The following is an 11,202-nucleotide window of genomic DNA, read 5'->3' as shown; positions in this document are numbered from 1 at the left end:
ACCGCCCCGAAGAGGCACGGACTTTGGGGGGACCTATAAAAGTAGACCCCGCACATGGTCCGGTCTGTTGTTTGGCTCCGGCTCTGCTGTTGTTGCTCCGGCTTGCTGTTGTCTTCATCGTTTTGCTGATACATCGCATCCTGACTCCAGTTCCATCCCCAGCCGTTGAGCCACCAGCCATCGAACTGTAAGTTTCACCACAACGATCGCTACGTGAGCCAGACTTGCTAGACCCTGACGACCTTTAACACTTTGAGAGTTGCAGACCAAGAACGGGACGAATGCCTCGCTCCCTGACCTTGCCTGTTCCTGTTTAGATAAGTATTTTAGTTGTTTAGTTTAGAAGTAACTTAGTCTCTTTAGCGTATGCATGTGTATTTATTATATTGGTTATAATAAATATCAATCGTTTGAACTTACTAATCGGTGTACAGATTTATTACTTTGAACCTGACCTTGATATACTTGTGAGGTGTCTAAATACGGCACCTGGCGACTCCCGAGCATAATTACATACACAGAGCTGTAGTAGTGTTAAGCACACGGCCTTTAAACGGAGGCGTGTTAATACACTCCAATAAAACGCGTAATACACTCAAGTAAAACGTGCAACACATCTGAGTGCAGGACATGTCCTGCAGAACCTCATAAAGGTCACATCTCCCAGCAAGTCGGACATTCTGCCGAAACCCTCAGCTGTGGCCGTCACCGACCACGCGACCCCTTGGACACCTTCACTCACGGTGCCAATGCCGTGCACCTGGCTCTCCACTGCGGTCGCCACCCTGGCAGTGTTGGCCTCAGTGCCACTCATTGCCAGCGCCATCACCTGTGCCTGGAGCCTCTGGGACTCCTCCAATCAGCTATGGATCTGGTGGAGTGTCGCTGACATCTCTCTCTGAATGTCCCGGCCACTCCCTATCGTCTCCATCAGCTCCGGGTAATCCTGATCCACAGGCTCAGCATCAGGCTGGGACCCAGCCCTCCCACTGCTGTCTCGCCTGGGGGGGGGTTCCTGCCCCACCTGATGTGCATCAGCAGCTGTATGGTGCTCACCAGATTGTGCCCCAGAAGCCTTGACCACTAACATGTCCCACCGAGATGGGTGTATCTGCGCTGGTGGGGGTAACAGCTGGTGGGGGGTGGGGGTAACAGCTGGTGGGGGGCGGAGGTAACAGCTGGTGGGGGTAACAGCTGGTGGGGGTAACAGCTGGTGGGGGGTGGGGTAACAGCTGGTGGGGGGGTGGGGGTAACAGCTGGTGGGGGGTGGGGGTAACAGCTGGTGGGGGGTGGGGGTAACAGCTGGTGGGGGGGTGGGGGTAACAGCTGGTGGGGGGTGGGGGTAACAGCTGGTGGGGGTAACAGCTGGTGGGGGGTGGGGGTAACAGCTGGTGGGGGGTGGGGGTAACAGCTGGTGGAGGTTGGGGGTAACAGCTGGTGGAGGTTGGGGGTAACAGCTGGTGGGGGTAACAGCTGGTGGAGGGTGGGGGTAACAGCTGGTGGGGGTAACAGCTGGTGGGGTGGTGGGGGTAACAGCTGGTGGGGGGGTGGGGGTAACAGCTGGTGGGGGGTGGGGGTAACAGCTGGTGGGGGGTGGGGGTAACAGCTGGTGGGGGTGTGGGGGTAACAGCTGGTGGGGTAACAGCTGGTGGGGTGGTGGGGGTAACAGCTGGTGGGGGGGTGGGGGTAACAGCTGGTGGAGGGTGGGGGTAACAGCTGGTGGGGGGTGGTGGTAACAGCTGGTGGGGGGTGGGGGTAACAGCTGGTGGGGGGTGGGGGTAAACCTCCTGCATGGTACAGTGTAAAAATAACTTGCATTTATATAGCATCTTTAACTCCATAAAATGTCACGAGATATTTCAAAGCAATATTATCAAAGAGAAATTTAACATTGAGCCAATCTAAATGGATAGAATAACGTGTGTGGGATTCTCTCACTAGCTCTTGCAGGTCATTATCATTCATCAGTTGATCTATATCTTTACTCCAGCCACTTGCCTTGTCTCCGCATCTTTGTCTATGGCCTACAAGGGAAATTAGACAGAGTAATAGATTCTAAGAAGAGGGATATAAATTGGCAAGAAATAGCAATCGACCTGAGGATTGGGAATAGTTTAGAATTCAGCAAAGGAGGACCAAGGGATTGATTAACAAGGAGAAAATACAATTTGAAAATAAACAAGTGGGGAACATAAAAACTGACTAAAAGTTTCTAAAGGTATGTAAAGAGAAAAAGATTAATAAAAACTAACGTAGGCCCCTTCCTGTCAGAAACGGGGGAATTCATAACTGGGAACAAAGAAATGGCTGAGGAACTAAATCTGTATTTTGCTTCTGTCTTTCCAAAGGAAGACATGAATAATGTACCGGACGTTCTGAGAAACACAAGTTTCAGTGAGAAGCTGAAGGAAATTAGTATTAGTAAAGAAACGGTTTTGGGGAAATTAATGGGATTGAAGGCGGATAAATATCCAGGGCCGGATAATCTGCATCCCAGAGTATTTAAGGAAGTGGCCGCAGAAATAGTAGATCCATTGATGGTCATTCTCCAAAATTCTTTGGACTCTGGAATGGTTCCTACAGATTGGAGGGTAGCGAATGCAACCCCGCTATTCAAAAAGGGAGGTAGAGAGAAAATCGGGATCTATAGACCAGTGAGCCTAACGCCGGTAATAAGGAAGTTGCTGGAGTCCATTAGCAAGGATTTTATAGCACAGCATTTGGAAAGCAGGGGTGTAGTCAGATGGATTTAAGAAAAGAAAATCACGCTTGACTTGTCTACCCGAATTCTTTGAAGATGTAAGTACCCTCGAGTAGACCAGAGAGAACCAGCGGACGTGGTTGATTTAGACTTGGAGAAGGCTTTTGACAAGGTCTCACATACAGATTAATATGTAGTGTTTTGAGATGGATAGAAAGCTGGTTAGCAGACAGAAAGCAAAAAGTTGGAATAAATGGGACTTTTTCTGATTGTCAGGCAGTGACTAATGCGGTACCGCTGGGATCTGGCTGGACAGCTGGTTGGTGATGCAGAGCGAGGCCAGGAGCGTGGGTTCAATCCCCGTACCGGCTGAGGTTATTCATCAAGGCTCCGCTTTCTCAACCTTGCCCCTCGCCTGAGCTGTGGTGACCCTCAGGTTAAACCACCACCAGTCAGCTCTCCCCCTCAAAGGGGAAAGTAGCCAATGGTCATCTGGGACTATGGCCACCTTTACCTTACCGCAGGGATCTGTGATAGGACCTACTGTTCACATTATATATTAATGATTTGGACGAGAGATCTTGTATACAGGAGAACTTTTAGAGGTTCCCACAAGGGATGGAGCAGTACTGGACGTAATTCTGGGGAATGAAGCCGGACAGGTGATTGATGTGTTGGTGGGGGAGCATTTTGGTGATAGCGACCACAACATGGTTCAATTTAAATTTTTATGGACAAAGGAATAGACAAATTGCGAAGAATGGTTATGGATTGGGGGAGAGGAGATTTTAACAAAGTAAAGCAGGATCTGGCCAAGGTAGACGGGGAAGAGTTACTTCTGGGGAAATCTACAGAAGAACAGGGGGAGGGGGGGATTCAAAAAGGTAATGGGGAGGGTACAGGCCCAATGTGTTCCCTTGAGGGTAATAGGAAGGAGTAACAAGCCCAGAGAACCATGGATGGCCAGAGATATTCAGGATACAATGAGAAGGAAGACTGAGGCTTTTAGTAAGTACAAAGGAAACACATCAGCAGGGTCGTTAGTGGAGTACAGAAAGTTTGGCACAGTGGTTAGCCCTGCTGCCTCACGGCGCCGAGGTCCCAGGTTCGATCCCGGCCCTGGGTCACTGTTCGTGTGGAGTTTGCACATTCTCCCCGTGTTTGCGTGGGTTTCTCCCCCACAACCCAAAGATGTGCAGGGTAGGTGGATTGGCCACGCTAAATTGCCCTTTAATTGGAAAAAATGAATTGGGTACTCTAAATTTTTTTATTTTTTAAAGCAATTAGGAGGGCAAAGAGGGACTATGAGAAATCTCTGGCTGGTAAAAGTAGGGAAAATCCCAAGATATTCCATAAGTATATCAATGGGAAGAGAATAACCAGGCAAAGAGTAGGACCCATTAGGGACCAGGGGGGATCCTGTGCGTGGAGCCAGAGGACATTGGCAGGATGTTGAATGAATACTTCACATCTGTCTTTACCCAGGAGAATGAGGAGGTAGCTGTAGAACTCGGGGGGAGAGACTGTGAGGTTCTTGAGCAAATTGTCACAGGCAGTGACAAGGTATTGGAGGTGTTGGTGGGCTTAAACGTGGACAATCTCCAGGTCCGTGTGTATTGTGTCCCAGGCTGCTGTGGGAGGCGAGGGAGGAGATTGCAGGGGCTCTGAACCACATTTTTAATTCCTCGCTGGCCATGGGGGAGATGCCAGAGGCCTGGAGAACAGCTAATGTGGTCCCACTATTTACGAAAGGTTGTAGAGACAAGCCAGGGAACTGCAGTCCAGTGAGTCTCACGTCAGTGGCAGGGAAACTATTGGAGAAGATTCTGATGGAGAGAATCTATCTCCACTTGGAGAGGCAAGGTTTTATCAGGAATAGTCAGCGTGGCTTTGTCAGAGGGAGGTCAGGTCTAACACTACTTCCCTAGTTATACGGTTTGGAAGAACACTGGGCCCAGCAAGGTTCAGGCGTAAACTGCCACAATGGTACAGACCCCACTTTCCCCAGCATTGATACCAGTATCCCACGCACCTAAACCCACTTCTCTCACACCAGTCTTTGAGCCATGTATTCATCTCTCTAATTTTATTTACCCGATGCAAATTTGCAAGTGGCTCAGGTAATAACCCAAAGATTTTGACCTTGGAGGTCTGATGTTTAATTTAGTGTGCAGCTCCTCAAACTCTCTGTGCAGAACCTCTTTCCTCATTCTACCTATGTCGTTGGTTCCTACATGGACCATGACAACGGGATCCTCCTCCTCCCATTGCGGGTTTCTCTCCAGTCCAGAGCAGAAGCCCTGAACCGGGCAGGCAACACAGCCGCCGGGATTTTCGATCCTAACCGCAGGGAACAGTGTCTATTCCCCACGGTAGCACAGTGGTTAGCACCGTTGCTTCACAGAGCCAGGGATCCAGGTTCGACTCCCGGCTTGGGTCACTGTCTGTGTGGAGTCTGCATGTTCTCTCCCTGTGTCTGCGTGTGTTTCCTCCGGGTGCTCCGGTTTCCTCCCGCAAGTCCCGACAGACGTGCTTGTTGGGTGAATTGTACATTCTGAATTCTCCCTCTGTGTACCCGAACAGGTGCCGGAATGTGGCGACCAGGGGATTTTCACAGTAACTTCATTGCAGTGTTAATGTAAGCCTACTTGTGACATTAATAAAGATTATTATTGTTATTATACCATCCCCGACTACATTTCTCTTTTCTCCCTCCACTTAATGGCTCCCTGTACCACGGTGCTATGGTCTGTTTTCTCACCCTCCCTACAGTCTCCAGTCTCATCCACACAGGGAGTAGGAAGCTCAAATCTGTTGGTCAAGGGTAGGGGCTGAGGTTCTTGCAGTGCTACCTCTGCCCCTCCTGCCCCTGACACTCAATTAATTCAAAGTCGTTAATCTAAGGAGTGTGACTGCCTCCTGAAACACAGCGTCCAGGTAACTCCCTCCCTCCCTGATGTGTCACAATATCTGAAGCTTGGACTCCAGTTCATCTGAGGTGTGGTGACCCTCAGGTTAAATCACCACCAGTCAGCTCCCAGAGGAGAGAGCACCCTATAATCTGCGGGGACTGTGACAACATTTACTGAGGGAGTGCTGCACTGTCAGAGGGTCAGTACTGAGGGAGTGCCGCACTGTCAGAGGGTCAGTACTGAGGGAGTGCCGCACTGTCAGAGGGTCAGTACTGAGGGAGTGCTGCACTGTCAGAGGGTCAGTACTGAGGGAGAGCTGCACTGTCAGAGGGTCAGTACTGAGGGAGTGCTGCACTGTCAGAGGGTCAGTACTGAGGGAGCGCTGCACTGTCAGAGGGTCAGTACTGAGGGAGTGCCGCACTGTCAGAGGGTCAGTACTGAGGGAATGCTGCACTGTCAGAGGGTCAGTACTGAGGGAGTGCTGCGCTGTCAGAGGGTCAGTACTGAGGGAGTGCCGCACTGTCAGAGGGTCAGTACTGAGGGAGTGCCGCACTGTCAGAGGGTCAGTACTGAGGGAGTGCCACACTGTCAGAGGGTCAGTACTGAGGGAGCCGCACTGTCAGAGGGTCAGTACTGAGGGAGCTCCACACTGTCAGAGGGTCAGTACTGAGGGAGTGCCGCACTGTCAGAGGGTCAGTACTGAGGGAGTGCCGCACTGTCAGAGGGTCAGTACTGAGGGAATGCCGCACTGTCAGAGGGTCAGTACTGAGGGAGTGCCGCACTGTCAGAGGGTCAGTACTGAGGGAGTGCCGCACTGTCAGAGGGTCAGTACTGAGGGAGTGCCGCACTGTCAGAGGGTCAGTACTGAGGGAGTGCCGCACTGTCAGAGGGTCAGTACTGAGGGAGTGCTGCACTGTCAGAGGGTCAGTACTGAGGGAGTGCCGCACTGTCAGAGGGTCAGTACTGAGGGAGTGCCGCACTGTCAGTGGGTCAGTACTGAGGGAGTGCCACACTGTCAGAGGGTCAGTACTGAGGGTTATTTGGGGTATTTGGGGTGGGGACCTTGGGGTGAAATGAAGAAAATTTGTTGATGGTAAATTTGGCCCCAGGTCTGTCTTGTGTTTTGAAATGTCTGTACGTGATTTTCCTCAGATGGCTGAAAGTATCCATTGTGAATCCACGTTGTTCGATTGTTGTCCCCAAGAATGTTTCACTGTTTAACTGGAGGAGTCAAACCAAACATCTCAATGGGAAATACTCTCTACGGATGAGGCTCTCTGAGGGAGAGACAGGCTGTCTGGGGGAGGGACTGTCTGGGGGAGAGATGGCCAGGCTGTCTGGGGGAGAGATGGTCAGACCGTCTGGGGGAGAGATGGTCAGACTGTCTGGGGGAGAGATGGTCAGACCGTCTGGGGGAGAGATGGTCCTGGGGAGAGATGGCCAGACTGTCTGGGGGAGGGACTGTCTGGGGGAGAGATGGTCTGGCAGTCTGGGGGAGGGACTGTCTGGGGGAGAGACTGTCTGGGGGAGAGATGGTCAGGCTGTCTGGGGGAGAGACTGTCTGGGGGAGAGATGGACAGGCTGTCAGATGGAGAGATGGTCAGACCGTCTGGGGGAGAGATGGTCCTGGGGAGAGATGGCCAGACTGTCTGGGGGAGAGATGGCCAGGCTGTCTGGGGGAGAGACTGTCTGGGGGAGAGACTGTCTGGGGGAGAGATGGTCTGGCTGTCTGGGGGAGAGATGGTCTGGCTGTCGGGGGGAGAGACTGGGGGAGAGATGGTCAGGCTGTCTGGGGGAGACGCTGGTCAGACTATCTGGGGGAGAGACTGTCTGGGGGAGAGACTGTCTGGGGGAGAGACTGTCTGGGGGAGAGATGGCCTGGCTGTCTGGAGGAGAGACTGTCTGGGGGAGAGATGGTCTGGCTGTCTGGGGGAGAGATGGTCAGACTGTCTGGGGGAGAGATTGTCAGACTGTCTGGGGGAGAGATGGTCAGACTGTCTGGGGGAGAGATGGTCCTGGGGAGAGATGGCCAGGCTGTCTGGGGGAGAGATGGTCAGACTGTCTGGGGGAGAGATGGTCAGACTGTCCGGGGGGGGGGGGGGGGGGGGGGGGGAGCCCACTTCCCGAGATCACTGCATCATGTTCCCATTGTCTTTTCATGAATCCTGATCCCATTCGTAGTAAATATTTACAAATGTTTCATTAACCTCTGACCCTCTGCCCTCCTGTGAATGGTTCACCCTCTCATTGGCAGAATGAGTTTCTAGTTTAATTCCAGCAGTGATATTTCAGTGTCCCAGAGGAGCCATCCCAAACCACTCCATTACATACCAGCAGCTGCTCCCAGTACCGGATCAGCCAATCCCTCGGAGTCTCCACACAACTCAGCTGCTAGAAACACAAACATGTTTTTCACAACCTTTGTTGGAGAAACGTTGTTGTTTGATCTCAGTCATTGCTCTGCAGGTGTGTGTGTGTGGGACACTGATGTGCCCTCCCTTTTCCTCTCACTAACATCCCAGTTCATTTACAAACCCCTCAAACTGCTCCCTCCGACCAGAATGACAGCATCTTGTTACTCACTCAGCTGTGTCCCACTGAGGGACCACTCTCACCACGGAGTCAGGTTGTGAACTGTGTTCAGCTTCAATACGGAAAGGCGACAGAGAGATGACAGAAGGCACGCCAGCAGTGGGACACAGTGGTCTTGATGTTAAGACCATAAGACATAGGAGCAGAATTAGGCCACTTGGCCCATCGAGTCTACTCCGCCATTCAATCATGGCTGATATTTTCTTATCCCCATTCTCCTGCCTTCTCCCCATAACTCCTGATCCCCTTATTGATCAAGAACCTATCCATCTCTGTCTTAAAGACACTCAGTGATTTGGCCTCCACAGCCTTCTGCGGCAAAGAGTTCCACAGATTCACCACCCTCTGGCTGAAGAAATTCCTCCTCATCTCTGTTTTAAAGGATCGTCTCTTTAGTCTGAGATGGTGTCCTCTGCTTCTAGTTTTTCCTACAAGTGGAAACATCCTCTCCACGTCCATTCTACCCAGGCCACACAGTATCCTGTAAGTTTCAATAAGATCCCCCCTTATCCTTCTAAACTCCAACGAGTACAAACCCAGAGTCCTCAAACGTTCCTCATACGACAAGCTCTTCATTCCAGGGATCATTCTTGTGAACCTCCTCTGGACCCTTTCCAAGGCCCAGCACATCCTTCCTTAGATACGGGGCCCAAAACTGCTCACAGTTTCATCCCTACCGCCATCAATCTGTCAGGATTGTCAGTACATTAGAGCAAAACTCTCAGATTGTTCATGGCTCTAGTGAAGAACTTAGTCAGTACTCACGCTGATTTAAATTATATAAATAAAGGCAAAGAAGACCAATCAATGTCAAGCCAAAATGCTGAACATTACAGAGCCCATGGCTGATATTTCACAAGAATGGGGACGTCTGGCCAGTTTCCTGATCAATATTTATCCCTCAGCCAACACCAACAAAACTGATTCTCTGGTGATTCTGACTTTGCTGTTGTGGGCTTCTGCCCTACGCTACCACATTTCCTTCATCCGGATGATGACCACATTTCACAAAGTGCTTTATTGATTGTCCAATGCTTTGAGACATGCTGTACGATTCCTGCTTGATCCTGTCAATAGTCTGGGTTGCTGTCTTCACGATTGCTGCACACACTCCCTCACTCAAACCCATGCCTCCTCAGCAAGGCCGCCTCCTCAGCAAGGCCGCCTCCCCAGCAAGGCCGCCTCCCCAGCAAGGCCGGCTCCCCAGCAAGGCCGGCTCCCCAGCAAGGCCGCCTCCCCAGCAAGGCCGCCTCCCCAGCAAGGCCGGCTCCCCAGCAAGGCCGGCTCCCCAGCAAGGCCGCCTCCCCAGCAAGGCCGGCTCCCCAGCAAGGCCGGCTCCCCAGCAAGGCCGCCTCCCCAGCAAGGCCGGCTCCCCAGCAAGGCCGGCTCCCCAGCAAGGCCGGCTCCCCAGCAAGGCCGGCTCCCCAGCAAGGCCGCCTCCCCAGCAAGGCCGCCTCCCCAGCAAGGCCGCCTCCCCAGCAAGGCCGCCTCCTCAGCAAGGCTGCCTCCTCAGAGATCGGGCCTCCCCAGCAAGGCTGCCTCCTCAGAGATCAGTCCTCCCGAGCAAGGCTGCCTCCTCAGAGATCGGGCCTCCTCAGCAAGGCTGCCTCCTCAGAGATCAGTCCTCCCCAGCAAGGCTGCCTCCTCAGAGATCAGTCCTCCCCAGCAAGGCTGCCTCCTCAGAGATCGGGCCTCCCCAGCAAGGCCGGCTCCATGTCCTAGTCTGGACTTAAGTGAAACTCTCCATGGCCACCATTCCCCCCCCCCCCCCCCCCCCACCGGCAACACCCCCATGAACACGGAGAATGCCCCTCACAAGGATCCCCTCCCCTCCAACAAGCATGACGGGAACCCTCCCCCCCTCCCTCCCTCCCTCCATGTGGCTCCCCAGAGGGCCCACCTTGGCTGTGCCAACCTGTGCCAGGGCACTGCTGGGCATGTCCGTCACCTCCGCCGAGGTTAGCATTACCTCTGCACCCCCTGGGGTGGGGGGGTTCCCTTGACGATTTACACCTTTATAAACCTGCTCCGAACCTCGTCGATGTGAACAATGAATAATTAAGTGAGGGGGAAACCATATGGGGGGGGAGGGGAGACTTGTTCATTATGTATGCGTGGGTTTCCTCCGGGTGCTCCGGTTTCCTCCCACAGTGGATTGGCCATGCTAAATTGCCCGTAGTGTCCTAAAAAGTAAGGTTAAGGGGGGTTGCGGGTATAGGGTGGATATGTGGGTTTGAGTAGGGTGATCATTGCTCGGCACAACATTGAGGGCCGAAGGGCCTGTTCTGTGCTGTACTGTTCTATGTTCTGTATCAAAGTTCATTTAACTGAATCACAATGGGTTTCTTGCCATTTGTGGGCGGGAAAACATTACATCATCGCTGGCGAGAATCACGTTTGCCGATTCCCGCGGGATTTTGCGCCTGTGTTGCTGTTCTCACTGACGGCTAACCTGGGCCCAAAGTTCACCCAATATCGCTGCGTCAGTACAGCCTGTTTATATAAAATACACAACACACAGATTGCTTCGTGTTATGGACACATCGAACCTTGAGTTTCTGATTCACCAAAAGTTGGGAAAAATCCCAGACAAATCCGATACATTTCCCATTTCCGCGATTGGTGAAAGTCACAGAGAGTGTGGGACAAGCAGCGTGTGGAACGAGAAAAAAGAAGACAATGTCATTCACTATTTCTGACACAATGTCCCGGTTCCTCGCGCTCAGTGCTCAGTAAATTCATCTCCTCGGGGACATTGGCACCTGCCAGGGAAATGAGGGGCAAAATGTTATTGATGTGGAAAATACGGAGAATGAGTCATGTTGATGTCTGTGTTTTGTTGCTGAAGTGACAGCTGTGTCGACAGGGCAACCACTCTGGAAGATTTTCCAAATCCCCGGACTTCCTCCTGTTTCATTTTGCAATTCAAATCCTCCTGGTTACTGCGAGATCAGCCAATAGGAATGGGCAACAGCTGGAGGGGTGTGGCCTGGATGC

The sequence above is a fragment of the Scyliorhinus canicula genome, chromosome 21 (genome assembly GCF_902713615.1).
Source record: "Scyliorhinus canicula chromosome 21, sScyCan1.1, whole genome shotgun sequence".
Lineage (NCBI taxonomy): Eukaryota > Metazoa > Chordata > Chondrichthyes > Carcharhiniformes > Scyliorhinidae > Scyliorhinus > Scyliorhinus canicula.
This window is presented reverse-complemented; position numbering follows the sequence as displayed.